The following is an 18,848-nucleotide window of genomic DNA, read 5'->3' as shown; positions in this document are numbered from 1 at the left end:
ATCATGCTCAGCTCTAAATAGAGTTCATCTATTTATCAATATTTTCACAATTTTCCTTTGTTAGTTTAGACATGTTAGATGTGACTTCGTCATACAAAGCTCTGATTGCGCGGCTTTGGTTATACATTTTTGTCTTTTTTGTTTTATTCCTCTTCCGTTTTTTAATAAGCTTTGGAATTTCAAACATTTTTCGCTGCGAGCATTTTTTAAGAGACATGCATGATCAATACAAGCATCTGGTGCAGATCAAAATGATACCATTACTGCTATTTCTTATTTTGATTTACATCAAATTGGGTTAAAAACAAATAATTTGGATAAATACATTGCATTTGAAACAACACAATTTTGCAACCTTATCTTCACTATATTATCAATTTGAAGACGTAAATAGTGCAGCTACACAACGTCATCTTACACTGTATTGCTGTCAGGATAAATCTCCGATTACCTAAAATGGTAACCTTCAAACGTCTGTTATTATGTACTTATCATAAGCGTCTGAAACATCAAAGAGAGAAATGCTCTTACGTCAATTTCAATCATAATATGTCGTTATCATATGGCATAATACGGTTATATCGAATGTTACGAACATTCATGACGAAACAGGATCTAATTAAAAACCACAAATGTTATCATAAGCAAAAACGCGATTTGTTACAAAATTGCAGTTCAGATGACGGAAATTGCTTCTTTTTATAATAAGGAATCAGATACGTGTATGTCTGCAAATTTAGTTGTTATTATTTCTATTGAAATGAAAGCAATACAATTTCCTTATTTGACTTTCATTTAATGAAGAAATTCATAAGATTGTATTATATTGTTGCAACTGATTTCACAGTTAAATTTAATTTTGTAATATTAATGCCAGCTTCACACTGTGTCGATTTTTAAATACGATGGACACCCGAAAACGAAAAATGTAAGTTCGTACGAAGTTGGTCCCGATCTCGTTAAAATACCAAAAAGTGACCGAAGCAAGAACGATGAATAACGAAGTCTATACGATGGTGCCGAAATTATATACGATAGCAAAAGGTGGACATACGAAGGTTAACCGAAGACGGGTATGTAAGCTTCACATCTCAGCCAAAGCCTACACGAAGGATCACGAAGGCTGCACGATGGATTACGAAGGCTACACGATGGATTACGATGATGGCACGATGGCCATCCGATGTCTTAAAGACGTCGTGTACAGCTTACGATGCCTTCAAATTATATGCCGAATTGTTTGATCAATATTGAATATATATTATATTGTACATTTCATTTCTAGTTTAATCATAAGACGGCAGACCATGGGCTTGAAGGGTAAAACTTTACTCTGAGTCTCTGCATATAATTCCACCAACAAATAGACAAAAACTACTTGTACGGACACTCTAGAACCAAAATGCTCAAAACTTGGTATGTTGTTACTCGTTGAGAATATCTTAAGCGCTTTTGACTTTAAAGTTCAAAGTCAAGGTCACAGTTGCAGTTTTAATACAAGGAAATATCACCCTTGTGGACACTCTAAAACCATTATGCTCCAAAAGGTTTTAACCACATTTGGTATATTGTTCCTCCTTGTAATAATCTGACATTTTTTACGTTCAAGGCCAAAGATCAAGGTCAGGCATATGGATTTCTTTTTTCTCCTTGAAATAGCATAACACACAGGAAATTGGTTGCTCATTTTTTTACCTGCTGGTTGTAAAGACAATATTAAGTTACTGAATGTTTTGGTTTATTTCTCTAAAAATAGTTTATGTATCAAATTTGTATATTCAATTTACCATTTTCTGCATCTGTCATATACAAATATAGTGTCCATATGTGTCCCCAATATGTTACATACGAGGGGATGCCACGCTCGGCATTGCCTTGTTTGAACTGTAAAATGTGTCCACTAGTATGAATATTCACCCATAATTATGCCAATATTTACTGATCTATCTTAAAGGTAAGGATATGGATTCGTTGATCCCTTTTATTCAAAAGTAGCTCTTTCCAGAAAAATATCATAATAATATAGACAAAAGAAAGGATGTGGGGAAAGCAAAAAATGCGGCAAAATATGACATATAGAAAACAAAATGGTTATTGAGTAAACATGTGTGTGACAACAGCTCAGACGATACATAAAAAATCAGAATATTGATGAAAAAGTTGGTTTCCCTATATACGTGTTTCTTCAGTGTTGGTGTACGAGGCGCGTTTATGATTTTAATTATGTTACTTGATATGAAAAATTGACAAAAAATGATATTTTACTTGTAAAAGTAAATCCTGAGCCTGTACTAGCTGCTCTTCTTGTTCCATTTGAATTAATAGAAAAACGTTGTCGCCTTTCTTGTTCTCGTAGAATCATAGGATATGAGGTTCATGTTTTGTGAACGTCTTTCTGAACTGTCGTATTAGACTGACCAGTGCATATCGCGCATGACACTTTACATGTATTTTAGCGCGAAAATTAACTGGATTTATTTCCGTCGTAGTTCCATCTTGTCGCCTTCGTACTTTTACTCGATGGCAACACGACGGGATTACGAGGTCTTCATCGTAAGACCTTTCGGTAACTTCGTGATTCATTCGATTAAACATCGTAATGTCAGAACTGCCCGATGGAAACGATGGAAACACGAATGCAATACGATGTTCAAAAATGCATTCCCGGTGACATTACAATGGTGAGGATGGTGATACGAACTTAATACGAACCCTCAACATCGGACGCACCTTCGGGAATTTTTCAACATGTTAAACAAATTTGAACCCTTCCCGAAGTTGTCCCCGAGGGCTAGAAAAAGTGGCCGATGGTTATACGATGGTAACGATGGTACTACAAATAGCCAGATTTGGATACGATCAGTCCCGATTTAAAAAAATTCCATAATCGTGTTTCCATCGGCGTAAAAATCGGGACAGTGTGACGCGGGCATAATGCCCGCGTCACACTGTCCCGATTTTTACGCCGATGGCAAAAAATGTTATGTATCGTTTGAGTTGTTGTCACATGAAGTTTACTCCATAACCATTTTGTGAACGCATATAATTTAAATGCATCGTAAGCTGTACACGACGTCTTTTAGACATCGGATGGCCATCGTGCAATCATCGTAATCCATCGTGTAGCCTTCGTGATCCATCGTGTAGGCTTCAGCTGAGATATGAAGCTTAAATACCCGTCTTCGGTTAATCTTCGTATGCCCATATTTTTATATCGTATATAATTTAGGCACCATCGTATATACTCCATTATTCATCGTACTTGCTTTGGTCACATTTTGGTATTTTAACGAGATCGGGACCAACTTCGTACGAACTTACAATTTTCGCTTTCGGGTGTCCATCGTAAATAAAAATCGGGACAGTGTGACGCGGGCATAAAGGAATGAACAGTAGTTTTTAAATATATTTTTGTTATTGTCCATACGTAGTGAAAGATGCCCAAATTCTTCTTTTCTTTTAATTTTCTTACATCTTTTGTAAGATCTAATTTTTGTATCTTTTATTTCAAAATCCACTCATTTGGTTTCATTTATATTTACCCTATCATTCCCTTCCCATGTATAAATCTTACAAAATGAGTCGTTTTTTTCAACCTGTAGCTTGTTACCGTATTCAATTGCACATACAAGTTTGTTATAATTTTTGTAGTAGCTCGATATAGATCAAATCATTGGCAAAATATCATCCAAATCTACCATCTACTCCATACTTCTTTAACGTTGACCATATTAATGCTAATAAATTATCGATAAATGTTCATCTCATGTTGATGTATTAGTCTTTAGAAGACAGATATTACTCCCATCCTTGCAATTAATCCTAAAATGTGCATCATCCTTCCATTTTTACAATAAGTCTCTAAAGGTCAGGCAAGAGTTTTCATCTACTTCAAGGATGAGGAAACATACAGAACTAAAAAATTGTAAAACAAAAAGTAATATTACCAAAAAAATGAAATCCGACAAACTTTAAGCGGAAAGTCCCTAATCAAATAGCAAAATCAAAAGCTCAAACACATCAAGCGAATAGATAACAACTGTCATATTCCTGACTTGGTACAGACTCTTGTAGAAGATGGAGGATTAAACCTGGATTTATAGCTAGCCTAATTTCTTCCTTGTATGATGGTCGCCTAAGTTACGTTTGGTCAGTAAATAATTAAAATCTATCCCGAACCTATGGTTTATGAGCAGTTATAAAAACTTCTAGCGAACAAGCCTTATTTTGGCATTTTTGAAAAATTGGTCCACTTATCAACTTGTATAGATGACTACATAACAACAATGTTGATGCAAATAACGAAGAGACAGTTAGTGATTTTAAAATGAATGATTTCTATATTACCACGCATTTTCATTTTCCCTAAACAAAATAAATCGGACGACAACGTGAAAATTTAATGTAAATCACATTTGCATCGTGCTATATAGTTGTATAGAAATGTATTCATTATTTTATTGTATAACAGTTAAATGTTTATCATTTAGAACCTATCAATATAAACATAACTTGTAAACAGTATAACAAAAGGTAATACGAGACAGTGAATTGATTCTTAATTCACATTAGAATACAATGGAAATCAATTGAACCATTCCTATCAACGGTGTTGTCGCATGTAACTGCAATTGACGATTTTAAATGCTAGCGATTGTCATTCATAACAATTGTTAAACTATAAATATTAAATGGAGATTTCTCCTGGACATATAAAGTATAAGATTGCAGTTGACAGCGTCATTGAAAAATATGCACTTTTGTAAATTGAAAACAATTTCGATTATTTGATCGTTTGTCTATACGTATGCATTATAAAAAATATATTTATATTTTATTTCCGTGTAGGTAGTTTGAAACGCATTAGATGAGTTACGAATACATTTTAGACGATATGAATAGCGCTAGAATTTTATTTTAAAATACAAATTTTAAAGGTCATCTAATAAAAGCAGCACATTATATATCATTATTTTATATTCATACAAAAAATTACGTCATTTTAGGCTATGATGCAGAGGTCCCTTATTGACCTTCATACAATGCACCACATCTTCTTATTTTTATGACTCTGAAACAATTGAAGCTATGTGTTTTGGGGTATCGTTCAATGTATCATATAGTAATATTAGATATGTCAAATCACAATGTCATTTACAAACAAAAGGTTTAAACACTAATGTCCACGTTTATAGAAAAAACCGTACGTGTTTGCGGAATCCAGTGTCTCGCCAACATTTGCTATTGTCTATGTGTTCAGTGTGATAGCGGAATAACATAATAGATTTATTTTACCAAAATGGGGAAACAATTATTAAAAGGTTTCCTATAAATAGTATCTTTTGATTGTAAAAAGATATGTTTAAGTTGGGTTAAAATTCATAATGGTTTATGAATCTAATAAATATTTGTAAAACGTTTAAATACTGATAAACAGGACTTTTGTAAAAAAAAAAAAAAGAAAGAAAAACAACATTTCCTTCTGGATACTATCTTTGATCATAAATAATCTTCTGTCTAATTTAGTACAATCCTGGTTGGTTTAAGAAACTTATAAAAATTTCAAAAACTTTAACAAAAGAGTGCATATTTGTGAAAGACAATAGAATCTAAGATAGCTATGTCTCACATTTGCGACTAAGTCAGAGAATGGACAAAAATCAGTGGGTGCATAGGTTATATTGTTATTTTCTTTATGTCAAAGACACTTATATACACAAAAAACAATGATAACAACGAAACGTATTGCCTTATCACACTTCACCAATGTACTCCATTGAAGAGCTGTTAGAAGAGTTTGACTTGCTGAAACATGGCATAATTCTAACAAGGGATACGTATTTAGTTTCCCCATTGGACATGCTACATGTAGTTGCAGTGTGTAAATCAACATTCAAAATCTTCTATGTTTATACTTTCTATAATCAATGATAAGTGGTATGTGGGCTAATGTTATACTCATGCCAACATATAAAGGTTACCATACGACCAACAACAGTGAACAAAACATGTATTTTGTTGTTCGTAAAAAATGTATATAATGTCTATGGTATTACATTTTCCCCTTTTATTCTGTTAGTTTGAAATTTAGGATTTTCTTATCCCAGATATAGATTACTTTAGCCGTATTTGGCACAACTTTTTTGGATTTTGGAAAGCTCAATGCTTTTCAACTTTGTACTTGTTTGGCTTTATACATATTTTGATATGAGCATCATTGATGAGTCTTATGCAGACAACACGCGTTTGACGTACTAAATTATAATCCTGGTATCTTTGATAACTATTTACACCACTGGGTCGATGCCAATGCAGGTGGACGTTTCGTCCCCAAGGATATCACCAGTACAGTAGTCAACACTATGGTGATGACATGAATATCAATAATGTGGTCATTTTTATAAATTTCCTGTTTACAAAACTTTGCATTTGTTGAAAAACTAAGGATTTTCTTATTCCAGGCATTGATTACCTTAGCCGTATTTGGCACAACTTTTTTGAATTTTGGATCCTCAATGCTCTTCAACTTTGTACTTGTTTGGCCTTTTGCATATTTTGATTTGAACGTCAATGATGAGTCTTATATAGACGAAACGCGCGTTTTGCGTACTAAATTATAATCCTGGTATCTTTAATAACTATTGATGTAGACTTAAATAAACGTTTGACTTTGTCAGGTTTTATAAAAGTCTTTTCTTTTTAATTTACCCATGGAATCGTGTTCAAATTTATATTCTCATTTAATCATACATCGTATTTTAAAGTAAACAGGTTAATGTTATATTTCATAAATTCACATTTGACCCGAATTATCTTTTTAAATAAACCGACGGATCCCATCACACACTACCGTATATGTGTTACTGAAAAGCATACCAGGATGTTAGTACGCATTTCGTCTAATTGCCCTTAAAATTAGAACGAAGAAGGACAATTTTTTTCCTGAATATTATGCTTACTAGGTAAAAATCTAAAAGTTGTCAATTTTCCCAAGAAAAAAGTTTTTAAGATATGGTGCAGATTCTTTGATATTTGTTTAAACTTTAGTGTACATGCATTTGTTAAGAAAATTTGCACATTTTACATGTTTCTGATTGCATCTTTGGACGTCACTAACCAAAAATCAATATGTTTCATTTTTAAAACACAATATAAATTTTCTTTTCCGTTTGCTTTTAGTCATACATGATGAGGATGAATACTTAATATATGATAAAAGAAGGGCGATATATACCAGAGGGAAATTCAAACTATCATGTCTGTTGCTGTACACTTATATTTAAACATTGAACTACATATGATACCGTGAATTCAATTTAAATTGAACGACTTTTTGAAAATGACCCTGATAGAAATAAATGCTTGAGAATTTTGCCCTTCCTCTACCTCAATTAACATGCATTCTTTTAATTTTATATGACTAAATGCGCAGGTATATTGGTGTAAAGGTTATATGAAGAAATCTGTTGATTTTTGTTTGTCATATTGTCAAAATTGACACAATGGTAAAACAAGGGATATCTATGATGTTTCCTTCGCTAAAATACGAATGTGACTCAGTTGGTCTCCAGAGGGTGAAGTTGTTATTAAATGTTCAGCCTGTCAACCGTTTTATGTAAATTTCTACTTGATTTTTATCGCAATTTGACCAAATACATCTAAGTTGGAGTTTTTTCGAAAGTCTTTTAACTGATATAGTCTAGTGATTATACATTAAAATATCGGTGAATATTTGTATCTTTTCTTGGTTTTCAATGCCACATTTTGCTTCTTTGCATTATTTGAAGATAGATCACACGCTTCATGATAAAGACAACATTGAAATCGACATGTTGCACTTGACAGCTATGACATCAAACTCACAACGACGTAAGCATGTGACATTTGAATCGGAATACTTCGAATAGAAAAGAATTGATCATATATGTGAAATCATGTGTGTTCATTGTTGTAATGTGTGTTTATTGTTATTGGAACCGTGTAAAGATATTAATAATCAATATGAAATGTTGTTTTGAACAACCATGCCAAAGAAAATGAAAGCGAATAAAACTAATGTTATGTTATCCGGACAATATCTGTTTCAAGTCAAAAGTTTTTACAACTGCATTCCCATTTTTTTTTTAAATTGGTTGATATAGATTTAGTTGAATGTTTGATTGTTTCAGGATTATGTCAAATCTTTTATGGAAAATAATTAAATATAAGATGCAAACTGTTTGATATTAAAAAGTTTAGTGTCTGTTTGAAATTAAAAATATTAGTGTAAGGGCATTTAGTAAGAAAAACTGTTCATTTTACACGTTTTTTTTCAAATTATTGTTTGCTTCTAAGGGCGACTCTTACCAATACTTTTGTATTTAAAACACAACATATATGGTTGTTTTTTCCCCATTTGGTTTAGGTCATATACGTTTGGGATAAATACTTGATAAATCATGGTAAAAGCTATCATATTGAACCGTGATAACGTAAATTTAAGTTATCATATCAAACACACTATTTTCTCCTGCAATTGTTGTCTACATATCTAGTCAAGAGTGACACAGTTGGTCCTTAGTGGGAGGAATTGTTATTAATTATTCAGCCAGCCAACGATTCTAAATACCTATACTAGATTAATTTTTTTTTTATCGCAATTGGAATTAAAGGTTTTAATTTGTTTTTGTTTTTCTAATCTTTCAACTGGTTTGTTTTCCTGTTTATTTTATCACTATAATCTATTGATTATACATTAAGATTACGGTGATCAATTGTGTGTTATGGTGTTTCCCACGTCACATTTTGGTCTTTGCATTATTCGCGATTGATTGGCGAAGATAGATCACACGCTTCATGGTTAAGACAACATTTTACGTCACATACTACACATGCCAGCTGTGACGTCAAACTGACAACGACATACACATGTAACATTTGGTTCGAAATATTCCATATAGATAAAAGTAGATCGCATGTATAAATGATGTGAAAACATATATGGGTAAGCAGGTGTGTTCCTGGTTGAAATGTTTGTTCATTGTTTTTTGGTCCCAGAACAGAATTATTTCGTAGTGCATTTCTTTAAGAAAATAAATGAAAATTAAAACAAACCCACCTGCGCTCTCTCACCACTTTTTTTTTACGGTGTATTATACTACTTATTTGACAAATTATATCAACATTTTAGAAAAAGTCATCGGCTCTGACTCAAAATATGCAATTTTTTGTTGAAGGGATCTTGAAATCTTTTGACAGCTTCTGAAGTGCTAATGGTTAACCTTTTTGCAGCTAGACCAAATCACTACTTTACTTTAAAATACATAACCCAATTTTTTCGGCAGTGTAATTTCATCCCCCCTTCTTGCTATTTGAGGCATAGAACATGGAAACATAAATTTGGAAGGGTATTAAAAAATGGCAGGTAACACATTTCCACACTATGGACTGTATTCGTGGACAAAGAAAATCGTAGGTCGATTATAGTGTTTCCGGACCATTTGAATGGTGTAAAGTCAGTAACAATCAATTTAAAAAAAAATGTTAACAACCATGCCAAAGAAAATTATATGATGCTATATAAACATTAAGTTTCATCACAATTTATTTCAGTATACACTATCACGTCTACAACTTTGATTGCACACAAGCGAGTAGGGTATATGACTATTAAATTGTAGTTTAAGGCGCCATTGTGTATGCTTTAACATATGTTGTGGGGAAAATAATTTTATTTCATGGAGATGTTCAATAAGATTGATGTAGATATTTAGGTCAATTATCAGTATATGTCGTTATTTTAAACATCATTTTATTAGATTGTTCGTGTTGCTTATCTTATGTTTTCTTTGTTATGTTTTTGTCGTATGTCTGTTGGTAGTTTATCATTTTGCCATCGTGTTGTCTGTTTTTAGATACATGACTATCGATGCCAATATGATATCTTTAGGGGATTGGCGGCCGAGTGGTTTAAGTTGTTTATTCACAAGCCTGTCAATACTGGTGTGAGTTCGAAAGAAGACAAATCTAAACATGAATGATATTTATTTTATTTGTAATCACTCTAGAAACAGAACAAATGTGTAACAAGCGCCTTATCAGCTTATGGTCGGACAACTAAATAAGAGATAGCTTATTCATTAAAAATATGACAAATTTTACCGGTATTTCAATTTTATTTGTAAAATGCATATTCATGCTATGTTTTTCAGGGAATCAATTCCACGATAATTTTAAAAATAAACGATTGTTCGGTGTTTTCCTGCACCTGCAGTATCATATAACTGTTAAGATCGAAAATTTGCATTTGTTTTTTATTTGATGAACGCAAATATCCGTTTTCAGTCTCTGCTATCGCGTCGCAAAGCATTATAAAATTGAATACAGTGGTGATACTATTTTCGAACAAGTTATATCTGCAACAAATAACTTGCCAGCATGACCCTTATTGATATAAATACGTGTTGGATGTATCTTTTTCCTTAATTCAACACCATAAGTGGTTCTATCATTTACTCATTATCTAAAAACATTTGTCTATACAAGATACAATATTGTCAAGCGTCCCCATCGGAAGAATAATCCTACTCCATAACTGAATAAGACCCTTTAAGCCCACATTTAGCTTTTCGTCCTACACCAGAAGGACATTCCTACTATCAATATCTTTCTACGCATTAGCTCATTGACGAGGATGATGCTTGAAAATGAAAAACAACTTTGAATTGGCAGTTATAGTTTAAAAAACATCGTATAATATTAAATAATGTATTTGTACTGCTCTCGAAACCGTTGGTTTCCAATAAGTTACATTGCATTTAATAATAACTATCATATCAAGTCGTTAATAACATTGATTTGCACCAACTGTCTTGTGTACGCAGAAGACCATATAATAGTTTTATTTTTTTCTGTATTTTTTTATCGCTGTCTTTAGAGGAAAACAAATTAGTTCTATATGCGCTATATTAGCTCAATGACGATAGCAATAAATAATGATATACTTTCTAGCTTTAGGTGTGGAAAATTTCACTTGATTGCAGTTGCATAATTCTAATGGCATGTCATACAACGTGTCATTAAATGTAAATGTGTGTACAAATGCCAAACAGAAATTGTGTTTGTTTTTCTAATGTTCAACAATTTTTTTTTTTACATTTTTAAATTTTGAATTCAATATAAATAAACAGAACAATTGGGTATCTATTACCTTATGACCTTATGGTCTAGCTTTGATTCCCAGAAATACATAAAAGTTTCGTCCTCGAGGTTATCACCAGCCCAGTAGTCATCAATTAGATGTTGACATGAATATCAATAATGTGGTCATTTTTATAATTTTACTGTTTACAAATTTAGATTTTTTCGAAAACTAAGGATTTTCTTATCCCAGGCATAGATAACCTTAGCCGTATTTAGCACAACTTTTTGGAATTTTGGATCCTCAATGCTCTTCAACTTTGTACTTGTTTGGCTTTATAAATATTTTGATATGAACATCACTGTCATCTTATGTAGATGAAACGCGAGTCTAGCGTACTAAATTATAACCCTGGAACCTTTGATAACTAGTCTACGTTATGGAATCTCTGGTGGAGAGTTGTCTAACTTGCAATCATATCATACGTTATTGTTATTATTCAGACGCATGATCGACAGTCGAAGTCAAACTTGACACAACATATTCCATTTTGACATTTGATTGTGTGACCGAGAGTGTGTTTTGATTGGTTGAAACACATTTGTACATCTTGAATTGGTAGATTTGAGAATAAACTGACAGAAAAGGTTTTATATTCAAGCTCATACATTTGTTTATCTGTTTATTTGAAACTGGTTAGTAAATGATGAATATTATACAATTTTCACACGAGGAAAGGCAACAGTAGTATACCACTGTTCAAAAGTCACAAATCGATTGAGAGAAAAAAATCCGGGACACAAACTAAAACTGAGGGAAAAACAACTATAAGAGGAAAACAACAAAACAACAGAAACATGAAAGTGCAACAAAAAACAAATGTAAATATAAACGAACTATAAATCAAAACTGCCATATTCCTTAATTGGTACAGGACATTTTAGTGAAAAATGGTGGATTGAACATTTTTTGTGGCTAGCCAAACCTTGCGCTTCATGATAGGAATATTGTACACATAAATCGACAGGACAAAGAAATACATAAATTAATAATATAATAGTACATTTCAAAATATAAACAACAACAGAATAACAACGAAATTCTAAAATAATCTTTAGAACAGTACATTAAAACAGCATAATAGAATAACCAACTCTGTGTCAAAAGAATGTATGAACTACACAAAAAAATTATGTCACAGGTAGTTTGTAAAGATTTGATATAATTCGAGATTAGGTTTGTAATTATGTTATTTGATGTATTTTATAACTATTGCAAGAATATTAATATATAATAAAAATCATAACAATTCTTTTTTTTTTTACGTGTAAGACTTAATAAAAAACGAAAAACTTTCTTTAGAATTTGTATAAGTTTAAGTGTAAAATGTCCAGCGACTAATTTTAAAGGTAAATTGTGGATTAACAGGCAAATTTATTTATTTAATGATTTGCTTTGGCTCAATCTCCAGTGGCAGTAACTTCATTAGTCTTATTAAAGTAAATAATATATTAGATATAAAGGGTCTGAAAAGTGGGTCGACTTGTACAAAAGAAGGGGCAATTAGCTAGCTTATTAGCTTGATCACAATAAAAAGTATGTAGGTTGAAATGTCATTCTAACATCTAGACACATTTGATTAGCCAACCGCTTTTTTGCTGATATTTTCGATTTGACCCGATATGCTGTAACCCCCTTAACTCTATTATAAAGGCTCGTTTCAACGAAACCACAATGTTACATGCAGTTAAGAATGTGACAAATGTGGAGCTACATAGGACTATATTATTTAATAGCAACGTATTAGCTTTAAATTTGTTTTATGAATGTATTTCTATCGTTCATTCTCAGTATCGTCGTCTGTTATCACATTTCAGATTTATTGAAAGGGAAGTAAATCCTTACTTAGCCCATAGGGTTGTGACCCTATATGTTAACTAACAATGTTTTTATGAGGACACCCTATACCAAATATATATAGTCACCACGTGTAGTCCTTTAACTAATCATATCCCCATAAATCTATAAAAAGTAAGATAGATATATATACATGGATTATTAGTTTTATATATAAGACTGAAATTACCGATCGAAAACATTTATTAATAACGAAATCAACCACCTATTTACAATAATGATCAATTGGCTTATAAAACATACATTAAATAACAAAAATAAAATTCAGTATAAGCAATCTACAGGTCATCAAAGTATGACAAAAACATCAAATAATGATCAATATATTCGTGAACAGCGAAGCAGCCATAAACATTGCGTTGTATACTCATTAGCTAGGACAATGGCGTAGCGAGACCGGGATTAATCTTTATATGCCACGAAAGTTAAAACCTCAAGGCATATAAGCCTAATCATTAACTTAACAAATACCATATTGTTAAAACTAACTTGTTTTCTCAAAGACAGCAACAGAAATGTCAAGGTAATAAATTGATCGTATTAATTCTACCGTGGTATCAGAATATGGTATTAATGACACTCTGGATCCGAAAGTATTAAAATGTTAAAGGGGTTTTACGCCATTAAAACATGTGTTGAAAAACCCTGCTATTCAATAAAAGACCATGGAGATTATTAATATCAGCGAAATATTAAACCCAGTGAGAATTAATGGATGTCTTGATTACCACTCAGCGTCTTCTGATGCAAGGCTACTTATTTTCATATCAAATAATTGTTCTATATAATTTAATTCTTATTTGAAAACATATTTTTTTGGATTCACTAATAAGGTCATTTATTAAGGTAGCTACTTCGGGTTTAAAAATGAAGAGAAGTAATATATGTAGGAGGATATTGGTTTTGTTCCCATGCCTTTCTTTATAAAAAAATAAATGTAAATGCACGGTTTTTTTAAGCGTCAATGTAAAACTGCCTTCCTAAATTAATTGACAATCTTAACGACACATTGCAATTACCTTCTCAAAAGGACAAATAAAACAACATTAAGGCATATCGTTTTGCAAAGAATCCCAAATCATAAACACCAGTATTATCTAAAAGTATCTTTCGTAAAGCAACCGTCAAAATGAAACAATTCCATGAACATAGATAAACTTTATCCACCTGACATGTTTTATTGACCCATTATAGTAATATAATTGGTCATTCTGGATTATCAAAAATGCGACAAAGAAGTAGGTTTAGTAAGAATCCTTTTTGATCCTAACATATAGCAGTTTTACAAAATTGTAAAAATGTAATCTTTTTGCTATTTATTGGAAAGAAGAATGATTCTGGTACACAAATATGGGCCTTTCTATTTGTATTCCGCTAAATTGCTTTGGAATGTGATGCTTTCGGAAGTCGTTTCATTCAAATACGAAAAGTGTGAACTATTTAATGTATAGAGGAAAAAATAATCAAGTCAAGCGAAAATAATCTACATTGAAATGAAATTAATAAAATGTATCGGATAAACACAACTTATTTGGACTACTAAATAACATATTCAATTCATATTTGTTTCAAAACCTGATTTCAAATGCCTTAATTGTTAGCAGATATCAATCAAAGATAAGATAATTCAGAATAATTTCCAAAGCCCAATTTGTTTAACACTCGAATAATAACTATTTTTGTATTATCGACTTTCAACTCCGAAGTTCATATTTTTTCGACTGGTTACCTATACTGTGGTTGGACATCTTGGTACAAAGTCAAGTAAGAGAATCGTAACATAATAAAATCAAACTTTCACTTGGTTAAAATTGTGGTAAAACATTAATTAACTGTCTTTACACGACAAAATCATCGGAAAACAATCGACTTTTACCCCCAAATTACACCGATTGATTTTCCTTATTTTGACTACTCTGACTTAGCTGAGTACAACGATGTTATACAACATGGCAAGTGACCTGTCGATAAATTATAACATCCGGGGTCAAAAGTTTGTAATATGAAAACAGTCTATCATGAAGTTATATATAATAAAAAGAGAGTCGAACGATACCAAGTTCAAACTCATAAGCCAAGAATAAATTGACAACGTCATGGCTAAAAAAAGAAAAAAAAACAACATTAAAACAACACTACACAAATCTCAACATAAAAAGTTAAAGAATTAGTTACACGAACTCATTAAAAAAAAACTGGAGCGATATCATGTGCTCCTGAATAGTAAGCATGTTAGTACAATAAAAACGAAAAGTCAAAAGAGATTTAAAAAGAAAACATAGATGAAAAGATCAAAATTTCAAAGACATTCATGTATTTATCAATATGCACAAACAATACTAAACAATAAGGCAGCTTTGCCTGTCATTTAGATGTCAAACTTAGAAACCTCATTAGTGTTTTCGTTTGTTATATCCTTTTGTTTTTAATGATTTTGTCATTAAATCTAAGTTGCTAATCTTCATTATCAAGAAAGAGCCTTAACTGTCTCAGTTCAGAGAGTGTCTTAAGTATTCGATTAAGAGTTGAAATGTGCCTATTGTCGAATATCGAATGCTGGCATTAAGATGTCTTAGGTCTTTTGGAGTTTTACTTTATGCAATTAATCACAATAAGTAATTCAAACAAACTTACAAACAGAGTACACATCGATACAAGTGTTTTGTGAAAACTGGATATCGACAAACATAATTATGTTTTAGGAGATTTTTATGTTGTAATTTTTCTCTTTAACGAATACCCTATACTTTTATCCTGAGACAGATAACATTTTCTGCCGTTATCTCACATTACAATACCTTCTTATTGGAATCACCCTTAATTTGTTTTTATCCTAAATATGCATGATTTTTATATTTATATATTATTTTTTTTTGTAAGCGAAGTACAATAAACCAAAACTTAAATTGCTATGAACAACGCACTTTTATATTCTATACCATATATGACTAAAACTGAGTAATGGCTGCTTTCAGTGATACAGTGGAAGAAATCTGAGGATAACGAATGACAAATGGAAGAACTGTTTGAAAATTTCTATATATGGCTATCGATGAGAATAACACTTCTACTTACAGTCACATAGAATACCACGTTGTCCCCTACAGACAATTTCCATCGGAACTGTATAAATTTATGAAACTAAAATGACATATTAACCAGCATATATTTCATCTTCATTGTTTTGTTTATTATTACCAACGGCTGTCTGATACTAAGACAGTCAATGTCTACAACGAAACATATTACTCACGCATATATTTATTTAAATAAGAGATTAAGGAGTAAACAATAATTCATTTACTCTTCCAATCTTGTTCTATCTGAATGTGGGACGATTGTGGGTTAATATTTAGGAGTTCTAAAAAAAGAGTATCTGAAAATTGTGAAGAAGAAATCTGCAAAATCATATGATTTTGTGCATTGAGGACAGACTAAAATGGTTCGCACGTGATCAGTTATTTTATCGGATCAATCATTGGACACAGGGTAGTAGTAGTTGCAGTTTAGCGATTACTTCTTTTAATTAACTATGAAACGCAGCGTTAATCAAAGAAACAACATTCAAGCTTGGATATTTACCTCTAGAAACGTCCTCAATCACAACTTATTTTATAATGCAATTGAAATTACGCTATTATTGCATGATTTCAGTTGAACATGTAATGACAGTTTTTGTTTTCGTTTATAATTTCAAAAAGGTTTTAATTTTGAAATGTATAAAGGACGATTTGTTTTTAAGAGGCAGCAGAAGTTTACTATTGTTATAATCAATTTAATTCAAATATAAAAATCAAGGTTTATATTCAGAAGGATTTGCATAATCTCCAAAATGAGCGTGACTGGGTGCGTCAATGTAAGCGTCTCCCGCGCATGAAAAAAACCATCTGTAAAATAAGATATTTTTTCCTTGTCAGTTAAGAGTAAAAAGTAGATTTATTTTAAAGATATTACGGTGATAGAACATGAAGAAAAAATAGGTTTTCGTTAACAAAAACTTTACAAAAAAATACAAAAGACATCTATAGGTCAATATACTTTATAAAAGACAAATAAATATAAGATAATGTATAGGAAAAAATAAAGTCAATAGTAGTACATCGCTGTTCAATTTGATGTTTAACTTAATCAAACCCAAAACCAAAGGAAACACATCACCTATAAGAGAAAAACAGAATACACTTTCTGACGAAATATCTGATTCCTGAAAGTTAATGGCTTTATAGATTTCGATCTTACCACTACTTTAGTTGAAGCGTTGACCATCTGAATGAAAGTACAATACACATCTATACAGGGTATTCTGTTAACTTTTGCAAACACAAAAATTAACTACATAATAAATTGTATGCGTCCGAAAGAAAAGAAATAGAAAAAGTTGAATTCCAAGAATGTATTAGTAGCGAAGTGAAGTGACACTTCATAAATCTATTAAGCGGAATCAAATCAAAAACTATGAGCATAACGTTATTTGTTATCAATGAATGCAAAAAGTCAAATCACGAAAATACTGATCGCCGAGGTAAACAGAAAGTCCCATATAAACGGCAAAAACCAAAAGCTCAAACGAATGGATAATAGTTTTTGAGTTGTTTTTCCTATTTTTTTACAGCTTTTATAAAAAGCATTGCTACAAAATTTCATTGGCAAAAGTAGAGCTATGGCCCGACACATACCTTTTACAAAATAACTATAGTTTGAGAAATTAGCAATGATTGTTTACTGGTCCACTATAATTTTAACTTAAGTATGAGATTTTTAACAATAAATGTCAAGGAGAAAACAACATTCACGGTATTTGACAATTAAAATATCTGTTTATATTCACTAGTATATAAGATCAAACATAATTAATAAGCATACTAGAACAGCAACTACATGCAGTTCTATAGACACAAAGGAAAATCTGGAGCTGGCTAACATGATAGCATTACTTACAGTAGATGTAATATAATACCATCTTTATGTTGGTATAAAAACAAGGCACTGTTAGATTTAACAGCGATACAAAACTATTTATATCAAGTAACAATAACGAAAATTTCAAACACTTATTTTTTAAAAGGAAGGCATTCAGCAAACCAATGCGTAAAAAGTATATAAATATCCAGAGCCCCTGAAAAAAGCAGGTTTTTGATGTTGCTCAGTCTATAGTTTTCTGATATATGTACCTATGTAGGTTGCACTTGGTCAGAATAAATACAGTTGTTTATCAAAACACGCCTCTTTTGGGGAGATCTTGAATATTCATAGAAAATAAATTTTGTTTACATACTGGTTCCCAGTTATGCTTTCTGTGTTCCATCTCACAGAGTCATAACTTGGGAATGTTACTAGTAAATATACATGTGCATATTGTTAACATTTAAATTTATGGTAACCTTTCATTCGAGGTAGGGGAAGTTAAGAAAATTAGTGTCAGTTTAAACTTTGAAAAGTTAAGGGCATATAAACGTTGAAAATATGCCACACAGCACTATATTTTGACCTTTGAAAAAAATGGTGGATATGAATTCTAGGATAAGTAGTACTTAAAAGTAAAAGTGGTACAGTTTTAGCCGGAAAAAGAGTTCCTATGGGAAATTGTATTATCAATATTTACAGAAATGCAACCTGAAGTGTTTCGCGGACTGTTTTATCTTTTTTCGTTTATGTTTTTCATGGTATTGCCGTATGATTTTTAATCAACCTTTTTGTGTCTTTTGTCTGTTGTTAGAGTTAAAAGTATTAATTAACTTATAGTTTGGTACATTTTCAAGTTGCTTCAATGGTATCCTTATTATTTCAACAAATAATAAATATCTGAACATTT

The sequence above is a fragment of the Mytilus trossulus genome, chromosome 4 (assembly GCF_036588685.1).
Source record: "Mytilus trossulus isolate FHL-02 chromosome 4, PNRI_Mtr1.1.1.hap1, whole genome shotgun sequence".
Lineage (NCBI taxonomy): Eukaryota > Metazoa > Mollusca > Bivalvia > Mytilida > Mytilidae > Mytilus > Mytilus trossulus.
Note: the sequence above shows the minus strand (reverse complement) of the source record.